At 42.1% G+C, this 21,487-nt stretch overlaps 1 protein-coding gene across 11 annotated transcripts in view; it reads right to left on the bottom strand.

Annotated features, from left to right (window-relative positions):
• The window catches only part of PCGF5 (polycomb group ring finger 5), a 115,468-nt gene that overhangs the window by 59,668 nt on the left and 34,313 nt on the right, over positions 1-21,487 (bottom strand). For 3 of the 11 annotated variants that reach the window (XM_012102540.5, XM_060405000.1, XM_060404992.1), the window contains exon 1: positions 519-21,487. This exon is cut by the window's right edge and continues 27,380 nt beyond it. The exons of the other annotated variants lie outside the window; for them this stretch is intronic. The gene's annotated coding sequence lies outside the window, so the exon portion shown is untranslated. The remainder of the gene's footprint in view (positions 1-518) is intronic. 11 annotated transcript variants of the gene reach the window in all.

Here is a 21,487-nt window from a genome sequence, read left to right as displayed (position 1 = left end):
TGAGCAACGAATATACGTCCTGTAAGATGACTTTACAGCTGCTGGACTACTCTGCAGATAGTTCATCCTGAAAACTCATTAAACATATGGATATGTGAAAAGTCACCCTATTTCTAGTGTATTTTTAAAATAGAAGATACTATTGTATACATTGAATACTACAACATATACACTATGACTTGCTATCTTCCTAATTTGCATCTGAATTTATTTTAAATGTATTTTTAAAGACTAGCACTTAATGAAGTCCCGGGAATGTAAGTGTGATTGGTGATCAAGTGTGTTGTTGTTCACAGTAAGTCATGTCCAGCTCTTTGCAACCCCATGGGCAGCACACCAGGTTCTCATGTCCTCCACTCTCTCCCAGAGTTTGTCAAATTCATATCCATTGAGTCGGTGATGCTATCAACACTAAGTGGGGTTAACTGGCATTCGCTGAGGAAATGAATGTGTGGCTGGATAGTAGGATTTATGCTAACAATGGAGACAGGGGTCACAAATGTGCTGTAGAGCAGTACCTGAAGACAGACGTGGAGGTGGGGTTTTCATAATGAAGCTGCAAATGGTGGTCTCGGAAGCAGGAAGAGAATGCCAGCCTTGCAAGGAAATCTGCGCTTTGTGTCTTGAGGCAGTATGGTTTCTAGTGAAGTGTTCAGTAGTTTCTCCTTTCCTCTCTTCAGCTACCACCTCACCTTGCTCATTCAAAGGAAAAAAGAAATGCACACACACACAAAAAGCAAAAACAAAAACTCAAACATTTGTTGGGTAAAAAAAAAAAATAACAAAAAATGGCGAGAGGGAATGTTAAGAAGTGGCCAGTGTCCTGATTCATGTGTAAGTTCTAAGCATTTAAACATAGACTTCTAGCTGCTGTGTTGCTTCTCCTCCCGTCGGACTGCCTTCTAGTAACTCATCTCTTGGTCCTTTGGTTCTGACTGTGGGGACCGCAACAATACAGTCTTCTATACATAGAAGCCTCAGGATAGCTCTGATAACAAACATCAAAAATTAGAGGGACGTTCAAGTAGACAAAGGCCTGGGGACAACTAAATATACAGAACCAAGAAAGAGAAAAGGCAGATAGCTGAGGTCCCCTTATCACTGATCTGCTTGAGCTTTCTCACTTTACAGGTGCAGAAGCCGAGATCCTGAGAAGTGGCAAATTCATCATCACATAGCTGATTTTGGTCACAATCAAAACGAAGGCACATATTATTTACACATCCTAAGAGAACTTCTTAAACCCAAGAATTTAAGAGGGGTTAGGTTAAAAAACCCATTCCAGTACTCCTGCCTGGGAAATCCCATGGACAGAGGAGCCTGGTGGGCTACAGACCATGGGGTCGATAAGAGTCGGACACGACTGAGCGACTTCACTTTCACTTTTCATTTTCATGCACTGGAGAAGGAAATGGCAACCCACTCCAGTGTTCTTGTCCAGAGAATCCCAGGGATGGGGGAGCCTGGTGGGCCGCCGTCTATGGGGTAACACAGAGTCGAACACAACTGAAGCAACTTAGCAGCAGCAGCAGCAGCAGCAGCAGGTTAAAAAAAAAATTAACTTTTAAAAAAAGAAAGAAACTTTATAAATGAAAGGAGGAAGGGAAATAATGAATACAGTGTACTTAGGAGTGAACTGGTCACTGGTGATTTCCCATCAAAGGAGAAAAATCACACAGCAATAACTTGTTTCACTTGATCGCTGATCCAGATTCTTCCGGAAAACCACAAATAACAACTTGGCTCCTGACAACCCTTGGAACTACTTGGGGCTATCTGTATACCTAAGAAATGTTTCCATTACTTTATACTTTTAGGTATAGATTTTTATTTCAGTTCAGGCTGGGCTATGGATGGGCAATTCTGTACTGAAAAGTTCACATTCCTTTCTTGTCTAATAAATATATCATCAGTGAACAGATGTTTAACAGCATAACATTTTAAAAATAAAGTTAGATCTTTGTTTCCCTGAAATATTAAACAAGATGACTTTTCCATTATTACAAATTATTTTATATACCTAAGTATGCTATTTAAGCTTTGAACATAGAATATCTCTGACATAAAACTACCCTCTGTAATCTAACAGTCATCCCACAGAGATTTCAGAAAACATTAAAATTTAAAGTGTCCTATTGGGCCTCAATGTATTTATTTTATGGCCATGGAGATTACAGCTCAAAATCTATGACTGCCTAAAATCAATGATGGAGGAATGGGAACGAACAAAGAAATGAAGGACTTCTCACCACCCTTCACCATCTTTTTCCCTTAATGTACCCCTCCCTTGTAATCAATAACTCTCAAGGACTCTCTCTGCTAGATGTCTCCTGAATCCTTCCACTTAACCTACCCTGGTCCAGATCACCATCATGTCCACCCATCATTACTTCAGTGAACTCTTAAGCGGTCTTCCTACAGCTCTTCTCTGCCAAACCATTCTCCGGAGCACAGCAGAGGACCCTTTCCAACTAAAAATTTGATCATGCTGCTTCCTGACTTAAAAAAATCCCTTGTCCCTAAGATAAAGCCCAAACACCTAATAAGCCCATCCCATAACCTTGTAACTTCTGCAGCCTCTACACTGAACTCCATGCTGCAGCCATAATGAACCTTTTTACCCTCTAGCTAGCTGCTGCTACTGCTGCTAAGTCGCTTCAGTCGTGTCTGACTCTGTGCGACCCCACAGACGGCAGCCCACCAGGCTCCCCCGTCCCTGGGATTCTCCAGGCAAGAACACTGGAGTGGGTGGCCATTTCCTTCTCCAATGCATGAAAGTGAAAAGTGAAAGAGAAGTCGCTCAGTCGTGTCTGACTCTTCGCGACCCCATGGACTGCAGCCCACCAGGCGCCTCTGTCCATGGGATTTTCCAGGCAGGAGTACTGGAGTGGGGTGCCATTGCCTTCTCCGACACTCTAGCTAGGGATGAGCTTTATTCTTTCAAATAAGAATCCTGTCCCAATCCCATCTCAGTCCCCTCCTGATCCTTGCTAAATCTGCCCAACTCTTTACCAGTTGAGCCACAAGAGAAGCATATATATATATATATACTTCATATATATATATATGCTTCATATATATATATATGCTTCACATATATATATATATATATGAGAGAGGGAGAACACACAGCTCGTGCTTATTCTCTCAAGCCCCACGCTACACTGAACTGTACTACCTGGCTGACTTGTCTGAGCCTCCTGCTAGTGCGCAGGCCCTGTGGATCTGTCACTTGACTGTGCATCCCTAGCACAGGGGATGACAAACAGTAATCATTCAAATAAATATTGACTGAAAAACTGGGTAAGTGCACACAAAGACATTCTGTATATTTGTGGGGAGGGAGATTTCTTCTTGAAGGGATCCTTATAAAGGATATGTTTATCACCGCCCTCCAGAACTACTAATTAAAGTCACACCAAGGAGTAGAGAGAGACATACGCACAAGAAACAATTATAGAGTAATACACCTGATTTACTAATAAAGTGTTAAATGAAAGAATCAAATGACAAAATCTCCAGTTGAAAGAGGAAATACCATGGGTGGTCAAAAACTAGCCCTAAATGCTTAAGATTTTGCCAGTTACAAAGACAGTGATAGTAAAGCAAAATACCCAAAACTATGGATATTAACAATAAATGAGAAAGCCAGAGACAAAAAGAGAATAAAGTCAAAATACTAAAAGTGAGTACAGATAAATAGCATTAGGAATAGAGATAAGATCAGTCTGCTAAAGACTGTGCAACTAGCTAAATAAATATTTTAAAGTGCTTTAGATACACTATGCTAAAGAGACAAACCAACCACATTTTTCCCCTTGAGAGGCAGATAAAACTGGCTGTATTTTCTTTACTGTGACGTCAACAGTTGGCTGGAGCAAGTTCTACTTCAACTGGAAGAACAGAGGTTGGAACTATAATAGGTACAGACTGTATGTGAAAACTAGATTTACTCCAATCATCAGGGCTACCATATTTTAAAACATCAGTATAGAATCACAACTGTTACTTTGAAAGGTCAGATTAAATCCCCAAAGATCATAAATGGACAAAGGACCTAAATACAGAAGCATAGAGTATGTCATCAAATTTGAATGTAGATGATTCTAAGTTAGGAGTGATTATGGAAAAGTTAGGGGAAAAATATTCTATCAAGAAAAAAAAAGCATACGAAACTCAACTGGGGCAAATGCAATGTTTAAACTTAGTGACAGAACATGCATACCAGAGAAAAGTAGGCACATGAATCGAAAAACTCCTAACTTTATAGGTAGCTGTGGTTTAGAAAAGGAGACTGCACCCAGAGAGCCTAGCTTTTCGGTAAGGGCAAATCTCGTAACTTCCCTTGGCTTTATTTGCTTCTTACGAAAATTGGGACTAATAGTATCTTAACCACTGGCGCATAGGGAAGATTTTTTTTATACTTGTGCATTGTTATAATGAGCATATATAAGATGAAATAAGTGAGAACATTTTTAATAAATTGTAACCTGTAAAGGACTACAAAAACGTAAAGATTAAGTAGGAACTGTGTGGACCACCAGCAGATGAAGAGTACCTAGTAATTCTGTCCCACTCAACAAAGTCCTGACAGTAAGTGTACCCAAGAATGTTGGTAGAATGAATGAGACACTCCTGGCGGGGCAATGGAACCAGCACACGGAATAAACTCAGGCATGCGGTGGTCAGAAAGCACTCCCTCCTCTGAACTCAATACTCAACACACTCAATATTTCAAAACAAGATGGGGAAACTTGAATATTTCACTGAGCAATTCAAAGTAGTACAAAGAAAACTAGTTCGACAAAAATGGTTAGCAATTTGGGTTAGTTCAACATTGTAGAATGGGTATGTTAAATCTTTATTCACTCCTCTGGAATGAAGGCGTAGCAAAAAATGTTTTCCATTAAAGAGCAAATATTCCAGGCCAGGGTCATAATTAGGCCGTTATGAACCATCTCCAGCTATCGGTTCTCAGCTAACGAGGATTAGTAGGACTCTCAGTCTGCAGGCAGGGAGAACACACAGGAAGGACATGAATCTTTGGTTAAGAGCTAACACTTTAGCAGGGTAACTGTGGTGTTGAAGACTCTTGAGAGTCTCTCGCACTGCAAGGAGATCAAACCATTCAATCCAAACGGAAATCAACCCTGAATATTCATTGGAAGGACTGATGCTGAAGCTGAAGCTCGAATCCTTTGGCCACCTGATGTGAACTGATTCACTGAAAAAGACCCTGATGCTGGGAAAGATTGAAGGTAGAAGGGGGCGACAAAGGATGAGATGGTTGGATGGCATCACCGACTCAGTGGACATGGTTTGAGCAAGCTCTGTGAGATGGTGATGGACAGGGAAGCCTGGTGTGCTGCAGTCCATGAGGTCGCAAAGAGTCGGACACGACTGAGCAACTGACCTGCACTATAACACTGTGACACTCTGCTGGCTGGGAGGCCGGCGAGGCAGCAGGAGTAGGAAAGTGAATCTGAAAGAGGAGGATGTCAAAAAACCAAAGACAACCCTCTTGCCTGAGCTTCACAATTCCATCTTGGACGAAATACAAAAAAACCCCCTTTGAAAACAAAAGGCAAATTAGTCTTCATACTGTATTCAACTACTCAAAGACTTAATGGCTAAGATACTGATTAATTTTTGGACAAGTTTGTGGAAATGTTAAAAGAAAACTGGCCTAAATTAAAGTGGGACAATCGAGGAGTGGATTAGCTATAGTATTAGACAGACATCCTTAACTCATGACCTTCAGGGTGATAAACCCTAGAACAGTCTCAGAGGCTATGATAAGTTGTTCTTGATAGTTCAGCAAGAGAGAGACACTACTTGTCTTCAATGGTTCCTTAGTTTGTCTGTTGAAAGGAGTTCTCCCAGATGACCGGAAAAACTCCTGCCAGTTATCAAACCTTCCCTTGATACCTCCTAAATAAAGAAGCTGAAAAAGGCACCAGTATCAAAGCATCTTTGATCAGACGATGAATGAGAAGAAAAGATGGCTGCAGAGAAAACAGTTAACAGAGCATAACCCCACTTAGGAGCAGGCAATGGCACCCCACTCCAGCACTCTTGCCTGGAAAATCCCATGGACAGAGGGGCCTGGTAGGCTGCAGTCCATGGGGTCGCTAAGAGTCAGACATGACTGAGCGACTTCACTTTCCCTTTTCACTTTCATGCACTGGAGAAGGAAATGGCAACCCACTCCAGTGTTCTTGCCTGGAGAATCCCAGGGACAGAGGAGCCTGGTGGGCTGCCATCTGTGGGGTTGCACAGAGTCGGACACGACTGAAGCGACTTAGCAGCAGCAGCAGCAGCAGCAACCCCACTTAACCAGGACTTTATCATTACTGCTGTATCCCTTGAATCAAATCTAGAACATGATATGGGGCTTCCCTGGCAGTTCAGTGCTTAGACCAGGTTGGTTAAGATTCTTTACTTCCACTGCCAGGGGCATGATTCAATCCCTGATCAAAGTTAAGATCCTGCATGCCATGCTGGGCGGCCAAAAAAAAAAAAAAGTCTAAAACATAACAGACTCTCATTAAGTATTTGTTGAACATGTTGAATGGAGGGAAAGGATGAAGGAATATACAAACAGATAAATGAATTCTGACTTTGCAACCAAACTGCCTGTGTTGAAATTCTGGCACAATCTCATACTAGCTCTATGTTTTAGGAAAAAGAACTGTTTTCGGACTCAATTTCCTCACCACTTAAATGGATATCATAGAAGTATGCAACTCTGAGGAGTTTTTATGAGGATTAATGAGATGATATAAGTAATGCACACTTATGCATTATATATGAGACGATATATATGAGATTATATATGAGATGATGTAAGTAAAGCTAACAAACACTTACTGAATTAACTTTAAGAATTTCCTATCTGGATGAAACAATGAACCATGGGATGTAATTTAAGGCCTGATGACAAACAAATACTTCAAACAAATGCCTTCACACAATTTATTTTCTTTTAGGATGCACACGGAGGCAACAGTTAGTCACCTAAGTTTGCTGCCCAGTGCCCCTCCTCCTCCTGCAAGAATTTTAAAGTAAGATTACTCTCTAAGTGGCAAATGTGTAAAATATGGAAATCAGGGCTTAATTTACTCACCAAGATGAAATTAAGAAACAGGATGTACACAGCAGTATAGAGTTTTATGTAAAACTTCAACAGAGCGACCTGGGCATACTCTCGGATATTAAGTTGATCAGGTTACCCTAAGACAAGCGGTAGTGAATCAGTCAGGAGAAAGGCTAGGATCTTCCAGTTTCTGTAAAGCATAGTTCTTTCAATTAAAAAGTTATGGATAAGCTAGTCACAAAGGACTTCATGGCAATACACCCTTTAACAGTCTCAGAGGCTGTGATAAGTTGCTCTTGATAGTTCAAGAAGAGAAGTAGTCAAATGTAAAGAGACAAAGTACAATAGGGGTTGCCTAAGGCTTGGGGCTGGGTGGATGGGGAGCAATAGGAACAAAAGGTTATTTAATGGGTACAGAATTTCAGTTGGGGATCCCAAGATGGAAAAAGTTTCAGAGATGGACGGTAGTAACGGCAGTACAATAATATGAATGTTTTTAATGCCATGGAACTGTACACTTAAAAAAAGACTGAATGGTAAAATTTGCATTATGTTTATTTTATCATAATGTTTTAAAAGTTCTGGGAAGAAAAATCTTCCTTTTTTAAAAAAGGAAAAAGAAGTCACCAGCAAACAGTAAGACCCTTGACAACTCACTTCATGAGCCATAATCAACGGCTTGCTTCATGACCCATCTATAAAACCACTTTAGACTTGGGATACATCATCTCTAATGGGCCTTGAAGATCTTTAATAATGGTTGTACAATTTGGGAGCATTACCCAGAGCGAACTGCATCTGTAATGGGTCAGGAGGGAACATTTTAGGCCTTGTGGGCCATGTGATTTCTGTCACAACCACATAACTCTGCCCATACAGGGCAAAGGCTGCCAAAGACAGTATGTAAACAAATGGATGTAGCTATCTTCCAATAAAACTTTTCAATAAAGAAAATAAATAGAAACAGGCAGTTAGCCAGATGTAGCCCTTGGGCTACAGTTTGCCAGCTCCTTACCCAAAGAATATCTCTGTGAACATGCATTTTACTGTTGTTGTTTAGACACTAAGTTCTGTCCAACTCTTTTGCAACGCTATGGACTGTAGCCTGCACGGCTCCACGAACAGATAATAGCAATTAAAAAGTCCCCTATATCCCAAGGTTGAAAACTTCTACAGTTTCAATAAGCTTTTGATGACAGTCTCAAACCAAAATGGTTTTAGTGCAACATCTTAAATCAAACTTCCCGCTTTCTATTTTCCAGGAATGCGTAGGATACAGTGGCTACACTACCAGAAGGGAGTCGTCCTCATCACTATTATCATCATTAAACAGCCAGGAGAGTTAGAAACAATCTTTTAATCTTCTTTGTAAAGATTTGCATAATCAGATATTTCTCCTTAGTTACAATGGAGAAAGTTTACCAACAAAGAGAAGAAGGATATTAAACAAAAACATTCTCTCCTGTTTGCCAAAGAGCAGGGCTTAGTCCCTCAACTCTGACTTCAAAGCACCGAATAGTCATGGTGGCATTTAAAGAGAAAGGATTTCCCCATTCTGCCTGGGATTCTAGGGTGCTGACCTAAGAGAAAATATAGGACTTCGAGGGGTAAGCTTTCTGCTTGCATACTGATGGACAGTGCTGCGAGCTGGCCTGACCTGGGGAAGCCATGCTGGAGAGTGTGTGTGCATGTCACCTCCAGCCTCAGTAGCCTGGACCCTGGTCACAGAAGCAGCCCTGAATGGCAGGATGGTGAGCATTCACCTTCCCACCTCCACAGACCTTTGAAAGACAACAGCTGCAAGGAGAGACAGCACGTTTGAAATCAGGATACTGTGTCTATGGGAACTAGATCTGGCCTCACAGCCTAAGGAGAGGAGAGATGCTTCCACTTCTACAGATGCTAAACAGAGAAATTTACACAGCCTGAGTACTGATGATACTCGGCCCCCTGAAGCTTTTCGGACGAGTGTTGCATGTAAATCAAGAAGGATCTGTGAGGGGGGGGAAAGAGTTGCAAAGTACTTTTCACGTAAGTCATTAAGACTGAGCACCATTCACTGCCTACATTGTAGAATTACAAAAGGGGAGGTTTTGACGTTAGATCGTGTGAATGCTGGCATTTTAATTTACCAAATTAAGAACACTGCAAAGTCCAAGGAAGAGATGTAATTACATGTATTTGCTTACGTTTTTAAAAGGTAAATTTTGTCAAGAATTGTTCTTGATTTGAACAACTTACAATGGTGTTTCACTTCTTAAAATTTCAGAGGCTGATACTTATCATGAACACTGACAAGGAAGTTAATTGGAATATGATGATTATAAATTAGCAGATCACCATTTCCTTTACAGTGGAGTTCCTGAACAATTTGTTCTTTAACCCTCTTTACCTGTGAAGTCTGAAGTTTTAAGTGAAGTACTCACTTCTACCAGCAAAAGAAAGAATTTCTGTAATCAGAAACTGAATTTATTAGCACAGGCATGAATACTTGTATGAAGTCTTTATACAAGTTAGTTCACTTCGGAAGTATCCAACAATAAACACTAGTCATTAATAAAACTGGATACATAGAATTTAACTTTTAAAAGTTGATATTTATAATATCCATACTCAACAACAATATGACTATTTCTCACTTTTATACTTTATTCATTAACCTCATTATTTAAATATTCCACATTAAGGGTTAAATATTACATGTTATATATCTGCACAGATTTCTTCTAAATGCCTGCTAAGGGTTGAATTGTATGCCCCAAAAGATACACATAAAAAATACAAATATAAAACTCTCAACTTTTATTTTTTTCTGTGACTGTGACTTAATTTGGAGAAAAGGTCTTTGAAAGTATCACCAAGTACAATGAGGTCATACTAGAGTAGCAGGGCTCTTAATTTAATATGACTCAGTTCAGTTCAATTGCCCAGTTGTGTCCAACTCATTGCGACCCCATGGACTGCAGCACACCAAGCTTCCTTGTCCATCATCAACTCCCGGAGCTTGCTCAAACTCATGCCCATAGAGTCAGTGATGCCATCCAACCATCTCATCCTCTTTCGTCCCCTTTTCCTCCTGCCTTCAATCCTTCCCAGCATCAGGGTCTCTTCAAATGAGTCAGTTCTTCGCATGAGGTGGCCAAAGTACTGGAGTCTCAGCTTCAGCATCAGTTTTTCTAATGAATATTCAGGACTGATTTCCTTTAGGATGGACTGCTTGCACCTCCTTGCAGTCCAAGGGACTCTCAAGAGTCTCCTTCAACACCACAGTTCAAAAGCATCAATTCTTCGGCGCTCAGCTTTCTTTATAGTTCAGCTCTCACATCCACACATGACTACTGGGAAAACCACAGCTTTGACTAGACAAACCTCTGTCAGCAAAGTAATGTCTCTGCTTTTTAATATGCTGTCTAGGTTGGTCATAACTTTTCTTCCAAGGAGCAAGCATCTTAATTTCAAGGCTGCAGTCACCATCTGCAGTGACTGTGGAGCCCAAGGAAATAAAGTCTGTCACTGTTTTCTGTTGTTTCCCCATCGATTTAACATGAAGTCATGGGACCGGATGCTATGGCCTTAGTTTTCTGTATGTTGAATTTTAAGCCAATGTTTTCACTCTCCTTTTATTTTCATCAAGAGGCTTTTTAGTTCTTCTTTGCTTTCTGCCATAAGGGTGGTGTTATCTGCATATCTGAGGTTATTGATATTTCTCCCAGGAATCTTGATTCCAGCTTGTGCTTCATCCAACCGGGCATTTTACATGATGTATTCTGAATATGATAAATTAGCAGATTGACAATATACAACCCTGACGTACTCCTTTCCCAGTTTGGAACCAGTATGTTGCTCCATGTCCAGTTCTAACTGTTGTTTCTTGACCTGCATACAGATTTCTCAGGAGGCAGGTCAGGTGGTCTGGTATGCCCATCTCTTTCAGAATTTTCCACAGTTTATTGTGATCCACACAGTCAGAGGCTCTGGCATAGTCAATAAAGCAGAAGTAGAAATTTTTCTGGAACTCTCTTGCTTTTTCTATGATCCATTGGATGTTGGCAATTTGATCTCTGGTTCCTCTGCCTTTTCTAAATGCAGCTTGAGCATCTGGAAGTTCACAGTTCACATACTATTTAAGCCTGGCTTGGAGAAACGAGCATTACTTTGCTAGCATGTGAGATGAATGCAATTGTGCAGTAGTTTGAACATTCTTTGGCATTGCCTTTCTTTGGGATTGGAATGAAAACTGACATTTTCCAGTCAGAAAAGGTCTTTGAAGGTATCACCAAGTACAATGAGGTCATACTAGAGTAGTGGGGCTTTTAATTTACTAGGACTAGTGTGTCCTTATAAGAAAAGGAGACAGACAGACAGGGAGAGCATCACATGAAGACACAGGTGCACAGAGGGAAGATGGTCATGTGACGAGAGGTGCAGAGACTGGAGCAGTGGCCCCTGAATGGCACGTTTCAGGGGAGGGGAAATTCTCTCCAGGGATGTTTCCACCAGAGGGGACTACAACTCAGCTACCACCGGGTTAAAGAAGTTAAGGACAGTGATCACATTTAAGAGGATGGCTACAGGAAATGAGAGAGAATTTGTTCAGGCACAGACAGAAGGATTTTTAAAGAACCCAGCACTGAGAATCCAGTTGAACTGGATACTGTATTTCTAGTAGCACTGATTTGCAGACAGCCGTGATGGAAAACCAGATGAATGGACTCACCAGAAGGCTAACACGTGTGGAGAAACATGTGGTATATGAATGGAGCTGAGAGAAAGCTAAGGGAAGGCTAGTGAATCCCCATTCATATTATTATTAATGTAATTTCCCAAGTGTATAAGCCAAAATGGTTATTTTAAAACTGGGTTATATTGTACTTAACTCGAGATATTCTTTCTGATCAGTTCAAAGGAATCTGACATAGATTAATACTTACAATATCTGGCATAGAACTAATCTGTACTACATATAGCCACATAGTTACAGAGGTTACTTGATACACATATACATTAACATACATGTATACAGGTGGCTCAGACAGTAAAGAATTTGCCTGCAGTGTGGGAGACCTGGGTTGGATCCCTGGGTTGGGAAGATCCCTTGGAGGAGGTCATGGCAACGCACTCCAGTGTTCTTGCCTGGATGATCCCACAGACAGAGGAGCCTGGCGGGCTACAGTCCACAGGGTTGCAAAGAGGTGGACACGACTGAGCGACTAAGCACAATCACCTACAAATATGCACTCACGCATATGCATGGTATATTTTAAGGACTGCATGAGCTCAGAACTAAGGAGATGTATTTCTTCAAACATTAGAGTCATATTCACTTTTAACTGATTATTGCATGTTTTATTAGACACAAATATCATCAAGACTGATTTGCAACTGGTGGTGTCAGTTAATGTCTTGCATTATATTTGGAGCACTACACCACAGCTACTAGCATTTGTAAACCCTGATCCTGGAAACCCTTTGAATTGCACATAAGAACACTCTCTACCACATATGCTAGTATCTATAATATTTAGAATAAAATATCGTGCTAAACAAGAATGTGTTTTGTAGCGTTCTGCTCTGAAGATGCTGTTTCTTCATGAAGCGTAATGTTCATGCTGTAGGTTTCTTCATACAGTTTCTACCACAAAGACAGGACTCAAGTGCAACTTTTTTTTTTTCATATTTTTACAAAGACAGACCACATCAAGCTTAGGAAAAAAAAAAAAAGCAAACTTCCTACTACATCAATGAATTCATCTTACTTTCAGCTAAATTTTTTATAGTTAAAAGGAAAGCTTCAAGAAAAGGTATGAAACAGAATTGTTGTCATTATATAGGGAGCTGCCTCCCATGATCTTACCCACCCAAAGCATAAAAGCAAACAGAAGTAGCATGCATGAGTTGCTGCAGTTAGACACTACAATTCTTTTTGGGATATTCATAACTATGAATATCCATTTTGATTATTCAGTTCTCTATCTCATCCCTGTCAGTACAGCAGCCTCTAGGTACACAGTATAAAATATTAACCAAGTAGGGAAAAAAAAAAAAAAAGCAAATAAACTTCCAGTTACTTCTGGTCCAATAATTCATTTCCTCTGACCAGCATAAGAGTGTTCTGTGCTGTTATAGGACACTGCCACTTACTCTGACCCAGCCATTCCTGAGTGACTGCCAAGCATGTTCCTTCCTAAAAATCTGTGGAATGGAGATGGGGGTGAAAACAGAATGGCCTCACTTAACACATCATCCTCCATACATTCATATGCCTTCTTGTACGCAAAGGCTAGAATTTGAGTAACACCTTTAAAATCCTATCTCAGGCTCTAGCTAGGCAAAAGGCAACTCCATGAACCCTCCTCAAGTGTCACTCAACCCAAGTCAGCTTTCTAAACCCCTTACTTATCTCCTTGCTCAACAACGAATGATGTAATGAGCGCTCCCAAGTACTCAGCACTGTGCTAACTGCTTTACGATTCTCTTATTTCTCAACAGCAACCCTGTGAGATAAATAAACTCGTGGTCCTCGTTTAACAGATGAAGCCATGGCACACACAGCTTGCATGGCAATCAGGGCCATACAGCACACGATGGACAGAAGCAGGTGCGGAACCCAGCAGGGCTACTGGACAGCCTTCCAGACCACTTGGCTCTGTATAAGCACAGTGCTTCTGGGGCCCAGAACCCAGAGAAGCCTCATCACCCTCATTCCGCTCTCTAACACAGCACCTCTCCTCCACAGCTGGAGCGGACTTCTCACCATCCCGCAAACAAAATGTGAAAACCAGCCCCTAACCCTGGCTTATTTATAGCACTGCCCACCACATGGAAGGCTCTATCTCCTCCTTCTCACCCTCCGGGAAGGCCAACTGCAATTCTACACCTTCTCAAACTATTCCTTTTTCCGGCCTTCTCCCCTCTTTTGAGTGTCTCTGTTCTGAGACCTGCTGGAGCTCAGTGCACCTGAATACTTAAGAGTTCAGGATGAGTACTGATGTTTGGTGTTTATCCGGTCTACCAGGTCAGGCAACAAATATCCTGGAGGCAGCGACACATAGGACCCAGCACATGTCTGTGAGCTGAGCAGATGCTCAATACATGCTGGCGGAATGTATGACAATCTCACAGAATACAGTCGGTGAAACGAACGCGGCACGCTGTCATGAACACTTGGGACATCATCTCAAGATTTCTGGGGTAAAAATAAAGGCGCACATAAAATCCAGAGTATTCCTCAACTGGACAACCTATTTCCCCAGCTGATCACACCAACTAAGCCGGCATTTCTGTGTTTGGATATCACCAGTCTATGCATATGTGAGTGTAAACAGCCAGGGACTGACACTCGAGCAGTGTTCAAACACGGCCCTGGAAACAGAATGAAGCATCCCAATTTGTTGGAACCAAAACGATGTTCTGAAAAGGCTGATAAGACGGCAAATGAAAATAAAATGCAGTCAGCTGCCATTCTTTTCGGCTCTGGTTCATTTATGTAACAAATACTTCCTAGGACCTGCTCTTTAAACACTCTTCAGGGGCACTCTGAAGGATGCCGCCATGGTCTGGCAGAGGTTTTTGTGAAGCACCTCGTCTGTCTGAGAAGTTTTCAGTGTCGGGATGAGCTATTTATTCTTTTACATTTGAATGAGGTGAAACCTGCTCCCTGACTCCCATCGGAATTCAAACACAGTTTTGAGAAGTCAAAAAGATACACAGAGATCTGGGTTAGAATCTGAAGTATTTCTGACTTTCAGTGAATTTTTTTTTTTTTTTTTTTTTTTTTTTACAAGCACAACTCACAGGAGAGAGAAAGGGAGGGACCAAATAGCAGAGAGCAGGTGTGGTCTAATCAGTACCAGGTGTCTAGCACGAGGCAGCGCGGCAGCCTCTCTGCTTTCCACAGGGCCCTGGCACCCAGCCACAGTCATGTCCCTGAGCTCCCTCACAGTGGCCCGCACAGACCGCAGGTTCCGCTGGCCCTGTGCTTCCATGGCAACGAGGAACCTCTGTGGGACCATCCTCTCTTACTGGGCTAAGCCAATTAAACAGCTTGATAGTAGAAATCTTCAGGTGGCATCCTCTAAAAAAGAACACTCTTTAAAGCGTATCTACTTGTTGATGTGGCTCAGCAGTAAAGAATCTGCCTGCCAACGCAAGGGACGAGGGTTCAATCCCTCCATCAGGAAGATCCCCTGAGAAGGTATTGGCAACCCACTCCAGTACTCTTGCCTGGAAAACTCTATGGACAGAGGAGCCTGGTGGGCTACAGTCCACCAGGTCGCAAAAGTCAGACATAACTTAGTGACTAAACAACAAGTTGCCGATGTATCTTTCTAGGAGACTGCCAGATTAGCTTTTAGATACAGTGTGGCTATATTAAACACCCTTCTGTAATACATACATTACTCAGAGGGGGAGAAGGAAATCCCTAGGAACTTCCCACAGTTCAAGGAGCACATGAGTAAGTGCTGTGACCGTGGGGTGAATCATAAGAAAAGGGCACTTTCTGGCTCTTACCTGCTGGAGCAGCAGGCGGATACTGTACAGTAAGGGGAAGAGGACCAAGCACCTCTCAGCAGGGAGGCGAGGGCCAGCCTTCTGGGATAAGGAGGGAAGCTAAGGGAGAGCCCCGGGACAGAGGAAGTCGTAAATCATTCACAGGTCAGAAGGTGCCCAAGCGTTTCTGAAGTCTACTACTATTATCACCTGTGAGATGACTTGTGAGAAACAGCAAAAGGTACAAATGGTAGCGATTCAAATGAACAAAAACAAACACTCATTTTGGAGATCTTCTGAGCTCCCTTAAATGAGCTGGCATGTGCACACTGATTCCACACTCACTCACTACCCCAAGGCTGACTGCTGCTGCTGCTAAGTCGCTTCAGTCGCTTAAGTCTGTGCGACCCCATGGACTACAGCCCACCAGGCTCCTCCGCCCATGGGATTTTCCAGGCAAGAACGCTGGAGCGGGTTGCCATTGCCTTCTCTGAAGGCTGACTGGGACCCGGCTAAACTAGGATGACTGTAACTTGACATCAGCAGGCATCTTAGTTCAGGCTGCTAGAACAAAAGAGTATAAAAGGGGGATGGCTTATAAATGACAGAAACTTATTTCTCACAGCTGTGGAGGTTGGCAGTCCAAGGTCAGGGTGGCACCACACCTGGGTGCTGGTGAGAGCAGAGCCCTCTCTAGTTTGTGGGTGGCCCACCACCACTGTAACCTCACATATGCCAAGAGCCGAACAGAGGCAACAAGCTCACATGAGTCTTTTAAAGGCATAATCATAAGGGACCCAGGGTTCCCTGGTGGCTCAGATGGTAAGTCTGCCTGCAACATGGGAAACCCGGGTCTGATCCCTGAGTTGGGAAGATCCCCTGGAGAAGGCAATGGCACCCCACTCCAGTACTCTTGCCTGGAAAATCCCATGGACGGGGGAGCCTGGTAGGCTGCAGTCCATAGGGTCGCGATCCAGGCTTCCCTGGTGGCTCAGATGGTAAGTCTTCCTGCAACATGGGAAACCCGGGTTTGATCCCTGAGTTGGAAAGATCCCCTGGAGAAGGAAATGGCAGCCCACTCCAGTGTTCTTGCCTGGAGAATCCCAGGGACAGGGGAGCCTGGTGGGCTGCCTTCCATGGGGTTGCACAGAGTCGGACACGACCGAAGCGACTTAGCTGCTGCCGTGTGTGTCAGTCGCTCAGTCATGTCTGACTCTATGCGACCCCATGGACTACAGCCCGCCAGGCTCCTCTGTCCATGGAATTCTCCAGGCAAGAATACTGGAGTGGGTAGCCATTCCCTTCTCCAGGGATCAACCCAGGTCTCCTACGTTACAGGCAGATTCTTGACTGTAGGAGCCGCCAGGGAAGTCCCAGATGGCCACCTTTTAACACCATCATATTGGCAACTGGAGATATGACTTCACCACAGAAATGCTGGAGGACACAAACCTCCAGTGGATAAGATTACACATCCTTTGGTGTGTTATGTGTCCTTTAAGACCACCATACAGGGATTCCCACGCTTGTGAAGTCCACTTCTTCCGCAGGGAAGATCCCATCAATTCTTTTTTTTTTCCCACCCCCGCCGACAACAGTTCTTAATAGGATGAAGAAAGGGAAATACAAAAGCCAGAGGACAGACGGGTAAATGAAATTACATTAGGAAAAAAACTTGCTGATAAAAATGTAAATAGAGTAAACAGGATGATTAAACAGTACAAAATACCACAAACATTTGGAATTTTTATGAATGTAGTGGTCACAGACTGCAGATGGCCAAGGTGCCGACAACCATCTGTCAAGAAACAGCTTTTAATGGGGAAAAGGAAATGATTTGACTTAGAGCTACTAAAGTCTACCAATGACAAGAAGCTCGTAACTCCAACAGAGGGAAAAAGAAAAGAAAAGAAAAAAAAGAACATTTACTTTTGGATGAGGGCAGTTTAAACTAGCTATCTAAGTTCCACCTGACTAATAGAGAACACCAGCGGGGACACCCTCCGCTAGGGCCGACACTACTGCCACGGTCCCAAGAATCAGCTGCAGCCAGCACCCTACAGTGGCAGGGTTTCTAGGGAAATGCACAAATAAGATGAGTGAGTGGAACAGCGCTTTCCTTATCATCCTGACTTCTGGGAGTCAAGTAACAGGGCTGTAGCTCTCCTCTCCTCTCGCTCTGCCTCGCAGAGCTCATGCACTCTTCAGAAGACCGATCTCTTTCATGTTAACAAGGGGAATTTTTCATGGAAATACAGGAAGAGCAAGACAGTTTTAAGTCTTCCAGATCTGCCTACAGATTCCTACGCTTTTGCTCCTGCAGCTTACAGTCCCAGAAGCCATCCAGAAGCCATCAGCATCAGTGCCATGAGGGAGCTTGTGAGGAATGCAGAGTCTGGGGCCTCAGGTGATTTGGACACAATTAAAACTTCAGAAGCACTGTGACTGGACGAAAACTATTTCTGACTCCTGGGATTAGGCATTTCTCCCCACATGCCAGGGATCAGTGTAGTTAAGGCCAAGTCTAGGACGATCTGAGCATCAAAATGAATGATGGTGGGGATTATAATACACTGAATTTAAAGAAAAGCAGCCATGACTCTAAATTTATAACAAACAGATGAATGGGTAAGAGGAAGTTCTTTAAAAAGAAGGCCATTTTACTATTTTTTATTTTTTAATATAATTTTATTTATTTTCTTGGCTGTGCTGGGCCTTTGCTTCGTGGACTTTAGCTGCGGAGAGCAGGGGTGGCTCTTCCTTGCAATGTGTGGCTTCCCATCGTGGTGGCTTCTCTAGGTGCAGAGCACAGACTCTACAGTGTGGCCCACAGGCTTTGCTACTCTGCGGCACGTGGAGCCTTCCTGGGGATCGAACCCTTGTCTCCTGCATGGCAGGCAGATATATATATATTTTTTACTATTGAGCCAGCAGGGAAGCCCAAAAGAAGGCCATAACTATCTAAAGAGCTATTTTATAACTATCTAAAGAATGAAAGAGTTAGAAAATTACCATTTTGCAACCACCAAAATTATAGTGTATTCAGGCAAGAATATCCAGGAATCCTAAAGCCATGAAGTAAATGTTTGTCGGGGTGCTAAGATATTTACACACTGATGCAGTATCCCTCCACATATTACTTATGAATTACAAGAGGAAAATGGCACCTTTACAGAGGAGAACTCTATTGGACACTTCATTAATCGAGTGATCAAACTTATCATCACCAGGAACAGGACCACCTGCCATACGTATCTGCTGCGGTGATGCACGCAGAAGGACATACTAGCACTCACGTGATATTCCTGCCCTTAAATGTACAACCTGACCCTAATTATAAAGATACAAAAATAAGCCCACATTGAGGGACATTTTATAAATCAAATGGCCTGTACTTTTGAAAAATGTTAGTATTAGGAAAGACAAAGAACTGAGAAAGATGAAAGGGGCTTGATAAATGGAATGTGTGATCCCAGACTTTTTCCTGGATTGAGACTTCCTTTTTGCTCTTTTATGGATATTACTGTTGAAAAGGACATTATTGAGATAGGTCTGCATATTAGCTAATGATACTGTAGCAATGTTACTTTTCCTGAATATGGTAACTCTATCTCCTTTTTAGGGAATACAAACTGAAGGACTGAGAGGTGATGGGTCATATCTGCGATTTATTCCTAAATAATTTTTTAGTACTCTTTAAAAGAGGTCTCCAGTACAGACCTCTTAAACAGTGAGGTCTGTAATAGTGTGTGTGTGTGTGTGTGTGTGTGTGTGTGTGTGTGTGTGTGTGTGTGTGTGTGTGTAAATCAAAACAAACAAAAAAAGATGTTCTTTTCTTTATACGGGACTGGAATGCAAAAGTAGGAAGTCAAGAGATACCTCGAGTAAAAGGGAAGTTTGGCCTTGGGTACAGCAGGGCTAACCGATTTTTGCCAAGAGAATGTGTTTGCTGGTCATAGCAAACACCCTCTTCCAACAACACAAGAGAAGACTCTACACATGGACATCACCAGATGGTCAATATCGAAATCAGACTGATTGTATTCTTTGCAGCCAAAGATGGAGAAGCTCTATATGATCAGCAAAAACAATACCAGGAGCTGACTGTGGCTCAGATTATGAACTACTTATTACAAAATTCAGACTTAAATTGAAGACCATTAGACCACTCAGGTATGACCTAAATCAAATCCCTTACAATTATACAGTGGAAGTGACAAATAGATTCAAGGGATTAGATCTGACAGAGTTTCTAAAGAAATATGGACAGAGATTCATAGCACCGTACAGGAGGCAGTGATCAAAACCATCCCCAAGAGAAAGAAATGCAAAAAGCCAAAATGAGTATCCAAGGAGGCGTTACAAATAGCTGAGAAAAGAAGACAAGCTAAAGGCAAAGGAAAAAAGGAAAGATATACCTATTTAAATGCAGAGTTCCAAACAACAGCAAAGAAAGATAAGAAAGCCTTCCTAGGTGATCAATGCAAAGAGGTAGAGAAAAACAATAGAATGGGAAAGACTAGAGATCTCTTCAAGAAAATTAGAGATACTGAGGGAATATTTCACGCAAAGATGGGCACAATAAAGGAAAGGTATGGACCTAAGAAAAGCAGAAGATATTAAGAAAAGGTGGCAAAAATATACAGAAGAACAATACAAAAGATATCTTAATAACCCAGATAACTACTATGGTGTGATCACTCACCTAGAGCCAAACATCCTGGAGTGTGAATTCAAGTGGACCTTAGGAAACATCACTACAGACAAAGCTAGTGGAGGTGACGGAATTCCAGTCGAGCTATTTCAAATCCTGAAATATAATGCTGTGAAAGTGCTACACTCAATATGCCAGCAAATCTGGAAAAATCAGCAGTGGCCACAGGACTGGAAAAGGTCAATTATCATTCCATCCCAAAGAAAGGCAACGCCAAAGAATGCTCAAACTACTGCACAACTGTACTCATCTCACATGCTAGCAAAGTAATGCTCAAAATTCTCCAAGCTAGGCAAGAGCAAGAGAATTCCAGAAAAACATCTACTTCCACTTCACTGATTACACTAAGCCTTTAACTGTGTGGATCACAATAAACTGAAAAATTTTTAGAGATGGGAATACCAGATCACTTTACCTGCCTCCTGAGAAATCTGTATGCAGGTCAGGAAGCAACAGTTAGAATCAGACATAGAATGGACTGGTTCAAAATTGAGAAAGTAGTATGTCAAGGCTGTATATTGTCACCCTGCTTATTTAAATTACATGCAGAGTACATCATACAAAATGCCTGACTGGATAAATAACAAGTTGGAATCAAGACTGCCAGGAAAAATATCAATAACCTCAGATATGCAGATGACACCACCCTTATGGTAGAAAGTGAAGAGGAACTAAAGAGCCTCTTGATGAAGTGAAAGAGGAGAGTGAAAAAGCTGGCTTAAAACTCAACATTCAAAAAACTAAGACTATTGCATCTGGTCCCATCACTTCACAGCAAATAGATGGGGAAACAGTGGAAAGTAACAGACTTATTTTCTTGGGCTCCAAAATCAGTGCAGATGGTGACTGCAGCCATGAAATTAAAAGATGCTTGTTCCTTTGGAGAAAAGCTATGACCGACCTAGACAGCATATTAAAAAGCAGAGACATTCCTTTACCGACAAATGTCCGTATAGTCAAAGCTACACTGAACTGACTGATATATATACCGAGAGAGAGAAAGCAAGTGTGGCCAAATGGTAGCAAGTGGAACATCTAAGTGAAAGTTATATGGGTGTTCACGGAACTATTCTGAAAACTTTTCTGCAGCTTTTGAATCTGTAAAAACAAAAAGTTGGAAATGGAAAAACAGAGCAGATGATCTGAAAGTAATGCAATTAAAAATGACCCTCAACCCACAACTTTCT

The sequence above is a fragment of the Ovis aries genome, chromosome 22 (genome assembly GCF_016772045.2).
Source record: "Ovis aries strain OAR_USU_Benz2616 breed Rambouillet chromosome 22, ARS-UI_Ramb_v3.0, whole genome shotgun sequence".
Taxonomy (NCBI): Eukaryota; Metazoa; Chordata; class Mammalia; order Artiodactyla; family Bovidae; genus Ovis; species Ovis aries.
The sequence above is the reverse complement of the archived record's forward strand: the minus strand, read 5'-3'. Positions and strand labels throughout refer to the sequence as shown.